We start from the raw sequence: 6,092 nt of genomic DNA on the forward strand, positions 1-6,092 counted from the left end.
GTCCTATCTCAGTCCATAATTTAATCATCTTTTCCTATACACACTCAAGCAGAACCAGAGGAGTTAGGAAAAAGCCAGTGACTGCAACAGAGGGTGAGTTGCGCTAAAGATTGCTAGCGAGGAAAGATTCTTAAACAGGCTCTGTCTCCACTGAAAAGATGCCAGCTGGAAGTGGTCTTTCTTTCTGAGCTGATCTTTTCGCTTGTACAGCTCCATCTGCACCACCACACCCTTCTGAAACCACGCTGATGTCCTACATTTGTACAGCTGAGACAGCTCATGCTCACACAGCTGCATATACTCAGAGTTTGGCCACCAATTTATTAAGCAATTAAAAAAACTGGCTACTTATGCATTATTCAATGATTGGGTGATAACTAACAGTGAAAATATAAATGCCATTGCACTTCAGCAGTTACCTATTTAAGACTTCCAATGAACTCCGTGAATTATCTTTTTTCATTTTTCTTCCTTTATTCCCATATATATTGATTCACATATCAATTTGATAAAATAAATATTTCTATTTAAAAAGCACCCAGTGATTCACCCTGCCATCACTTTATTACGCCATAAAATGCTGAAGATAATAGTGAGAAGTGAGAAAAGATTAAGATGCCACACAGGTGCTAGAGGTTGGTGTATATTAGTAAAAACAGTAGTGTGTGAAACTTCAAAATTGCATGTTCTGATAAGCAGAACATGAGTACTTCTGCCTTCTCTATCCCATGCAGTTATGGAAAATTTGCAAACTTGGAAGTCATTGTGGCTCTTCATTTGAGTCACAGAGCATTTTTTTCTTCTAAAAGCTTTTTCTCACAAATGATATAATGAAACTTATTTACAAGAATGGAGTCTCCCCAATAGGAAATCCACAAAATCTGAAAGCAAGATTGGAATTTTTAACAGCCAGAAAGAGTCAAAATAGTCAAATACTGAACTTTTCTTGTGCTAAATTCAGTGTGGTAACACAACCCGACTTGTAAAAGTTTTCAGATACATTCTGTAAAATGAAACATACTGTTACCCAGTTCTGCCCCCTCCCTCATACACACAAAGCCAAAACCCACCAGCTGGGAAAAACAAAGGAAGGACATCCCAGAAATAAATGTTTATATTAAGTATTTCCCGCCTTTTGTGTGCCATGAGCTATCTTGCAATAAGTGTATGTGCTATTTGAGGTTTTCTCTTGAGAGACTGTGATTCATTGCCCAATCATGCATTTCTGAATTCCTGTCTCACAATCTTCTGAAAGTCTGATGAAATACTTTTTTTTCAGTTAACATGTGTTTAATTGTTTCTGACAATATCTAGAATTAGGCAAAACTATTATTTGTGCAACTGTATTGCTTGCACATAAAATGTAAAGATATAGCAAAAATAAGTACCCTTCTCTGCTGTGGTTTTGTGAATCCACAGGCTTTAGATATCTTTAAGTCTATTTTCTGCAAAGATGTTTATCAAAAGTACTTTTTTCATTAACTGTACTGATTATAAATACATACTGCATTTCCATCAATTACAGATTACATGGCATCTCTGTTATGTATTGGGCTCATTTGTAACACCATGTGGTAACCTGGAGCAGCTAACGGTTCTCCAGCAACCCAGACACCAGGTCTCCAGTGCTGCTATTGGCTGCCCCTAGGCGGCAATGGGTTGCTTTAAACCTATTGGCTGTCGCCTAGTGGCCAGGCTATAAATTTCTACTAACTGCAGCCCAATTCTCAGTTCAGATCCTGAAAGCAATAAACCATGAGCTTTGTTGAACTCACTTGCCTCATCTCCTTTCCTGTGCGAAGTAGTCACTACACAACAAACTCTATTTCTATTGCCTCCAAAATTATGGTTGGTTTTGTACCTGGAGAATATCAACAAAATAAAAATATTTTATGATACTTCATATATTATAAAATGAATATATACTATTTTGCACCTAAGACTGATCTGCACTTGACAATGAAATTTATCTGAGTTCAATTCACTCAAAATCACTACTAGTGATAAATTATAAAGGTACCCAAGTGAAAAAACAAGCAGGTTTAGAGGTCCTGCACATACTATTTAAGGAGTTGATTTTGTACACTTATACATATTCAACATATTTAGAGAAGTCAAAAGCCAGATATTGCATGATACCAGTTACAACCATGTAATTCAAATAGATGCATGACAAATAAAGTGATTTGGGAGATAGTGATCTGTTTTTTAAAGAAGAAATTTTCTTATTTATTACAATTCCTCATAAACTAGAAATTATCATGTAACATACTAAATACTATACTATATATACTATACCAGGGGTAGGCAACCTTGGCTCTTTTATGGCTCGTGGACTTCAACTCCCAGAATTCCTGAGCCAGCATGGCTGGCTCAGGAATTCTGGGAGTTGAAGTCCACGAGCCATAAAAGAGCCAAGGTTGCCTATCCCTGTACTATACCATACCATACCATACCATACCATACCATACCATACCATACCATACCATACCATACCAAATTTCCTGTCTATTTAGAATCAGATAAACAAGGCAGTGCTGAAGAGAAAAAACTGCTTGAAGGCAAGTTGTTTCTGAAATCTTTTGTCACTGAGCTGCCTTCAACTGCCACGTATGTTAAGAAGTTCCCATTGTAATTATCTTGCTGGCTCTGTTATTTGGTGCTCTTTGAGTAATGAAATGGTTGTTTTCTTAAAAACCTTGAGGCCAGCATATCTAAGTTTAAACAGCTGCCACGTTGCAAGTATACTGAGAGGTGGTTCTACTTTTTAAACTTTTCCAGATGTTTTTTTTCCAGCAGGACAAGTCTCAACAGCAGCTGCCTCATCTCAATGTCTCTTAACCCCAAAAGGCAAAGCTAATCTACTCTAGAAAACATTCAGCATTCCTGGGGAAGGCAATATAAATGTAAGACTGGAAATATGCAGAAGAGCACCCGTAATCTTCACCACCGCATCTTTTTTATTTTGCTTTTTTATTGTATTTATTCCTATGTATTAGAAAACAGCTTTGCATGCAGAAACACAGCAAAATGTTTATTTTTCATAGTTTATTTATAAAAAAGTTTATTTTTGCCTCCTCATGAAAAGTTTAAGTTTCAGTTTCGACATGTTGTTTACTGCTAAAAAAAACAGTGCAAATATTTAACAAAAAGCCTCAGCATCTATAGGAAATTTCTTAACTCACCAGATTTCTTCATAGTCTTTGAGACTAGGTTAAACTGAACCCACACTTTTAATTGGAACTTACTTCAACAATAATGATGGGACACTATTCTCCATTGCATCTAGAAGTCACTGAATCACAAAACAATAGATGAGAAAACATGGAAGAAATTGCTGCTGTTGGCTCAACATACATAGCAACACTTCCTGACCCAAAATATGTCTTGATTAGCAGAACATCTAACTGATAATTTAGCTGATCCTTCGAACCAGTTTGTGTGCATTTTTAAATACCTAACTGATATTGCTTTCTCTAAAGAACAATTTTGTTGTATCTGGATATGGAAGGAAAAGGAAATCATGAAGCTTTCATTTATTTCACAAAGTAGATGAAAAATACTCATCCTATCAACAGAGTAGCATTTTGGATTTAGCTTTTAGACTAGACTAGACTAGACTAGACTAGACTAGACTAGACTAGACTAGACTAGACTAGAATAGAATAGAATAGAATAGAATAGAATAGAATAGAATAGAATAGAATAGAATAGAATAGAATAGAATAGAACCTTGGAGGTCTTCTAGTCCAGCCTCCTGCTTGAGCAGGAGAACCTATACCATCTCAGACAATTTCTTTGATGTTTTCAAATATGAAGCATTCCATAGTGGCTTTTCCAACTTATGCATATCTAAGCTTCATTAAGCTTAGTGGGACGTTCTACAAGATAGTTACATAAGATGCAGTTTTAATTCATTTGATAGCTTTATATCCTGCCTTTCATGAGGAACACATATAGTGCTTCCTCTTCCCATTGTTCCCCATAACAACCTAATAATGTAACTTGGGCTTAGAGTACAGGTAGTCCTCAGCTTAGAACCAGTGATTTAGTGGTCATTCAAAGTTACAACGACACTTGTTTTTCAAACTTATGACCATTGCAAAATCCCCATGGGCACATGATTACAATTTGGACACTTGACAAGTGGCTCATATTTATGACAGTTGCAGTACCCTGGAAGGCTGATTCAACCTTCAACCGGTCAAGATCAAACTCCTGACAATGGGCAGAGTCAGCCTTCAATTCTACATCACGCTGGAGATGACTTGACTCCTCCCTCACGCACATCCCATTCCCTTCCTCTCCAACTTTTAATTGTAAATTATTGCTGTTATGGTTATTTATTGTATTTATTCTTTTAACATTTTATTGATTTCTGATGTTTGCAAGGCAGCCAGAATTGCATCTTGGTGAGATAGGTGGCAAACACAATCAGATGATAGATAGATAGATAGATAGATAGATAGATAGATAGATAGATAGATAGATAGATAGATAGATTATAGAGTGCATGTACGCAGGTCCCTTCCTTTAATCCTGGTCACCTAGGAAAACCATGGAACCCTGCCTTTCCATAGCAGACCCAGCCTGTAGTCCACTCTCCTCCGAAGATCTGGCAAGCACCTATCTCTTAGCCTTCCAGAAAAAAGCTGGTTCTTCCTTCAATCATTGGATAAAATAAGGCAGTAGAGCAGTAATTATAATCATTGATGGTTGAATGCTATTTTGGGTGCCAGGATTACTTTTCTGGACATTGGGGTTTTCATGTGTGTGTGGGGGGGGCTTGTTTTTAATTATTGTTTTGTGAACTATCTAGAGTTGTAACACCTAAAATGGGCGACCATGCAATGTGTAAAACAAAACAAAAGAAAATCTTGTTAATCACCAACAAACAAAAATAAACAAGCCAGCTAACTATACTGTTTGTCACCCTTTTTCATTCACCCGTTATACTGTAAATTGTGAAGCTGTCCCACTTCTTGTATTTTATTATATTTTTAATGTGATTTTACATGTTTATTCATATATTTCTGTTCATTTTGCTATTATAAGCCACTCAGAATCACCTTGTGATGAGATGAGTGGGAAACAAATGTAAAAATAAATATATAAGTAAATGAAATTACTAAGTAACTTTATACTGTAATGCTGCATTACCACCATAGTCAGATCAGATCAATTACAGCGAACAAGCTATTCTAATAATGATAGTTCTGGAGGTTGACATCTACAATATTTCCTTGTTTCTTAGTTTTTGATTCTATCAATGTAATATAGAAGAGTCTTTGACAGAAAGCAAGCTACAATATTGCACAGTGGGCAAAATCCTACTAAAAATCTCCTGGTATATCTAAAAGTAGAAATACTCAGAAGAGAGAGCTTGCTAATTAGAAAAGCTTCTTTTGTATTCAAGAAGAAAGCATGGAAATAACACAAAATAACTGTTCTATGTTAAAACTTCTAAATTGCAATTTAATAATGAAAAAGTACACCTGCAATGGATTAGATTACTTTAGATTAGATTAGTTGTTCCCCACATCCTTTCCACTATCCAAAATACGATTAGTGTACTTAAGACTACTGAAATAAATGAGAAATTGTATTTTATATTGCTGTTGTTGTAGCTAATACTCATCTTTACACTTTGGATAGATTCATACAAAGGTTCATATTCCAAGGATGAAAGGAATTTTAATCCAAAAAGCTGCTGCCCCAAATCATAGCCCTGGTCAAGTGCCTTTTCATTATATTTTCTGTATGGGTACCACAGCCTGAGTCTGTCGTAGTTGGTTTCTGGACAGGAATTCCAAAATATGTACCAAAATGGTATCAAGATGCCAGGGGATCTGAAGGTTAGGGGTGTCCTGGTCTTCCCATGGGGTTAATGTGGAGGAGAGTCTCCACTCAGTTTGTACAAATGCACATACAGGTTGCTTGTTTGATCTAGCAACTGATTATCATAATAGTTGTAACTATTCTTTCTTGGAATAAATTCTTAAATCTGGTATAATGACAATCAAAGTGTTTTGCAGACTGACTGACACATTTAGTATTGCATGAGTTAATGGCATAATAAATGCTACTCTTCC

The sequence above is a fragment of the Vipera ursinii genome (assembly GCF_947247035.1).
Source record: "Vipera ursinii genome assembly, chromosome: 2".
NCBI lineage: Eukaryota > Metazoa > Chordata > Lepidosauria > Squamata > Viperidae > Vipera > Vipera ursinii.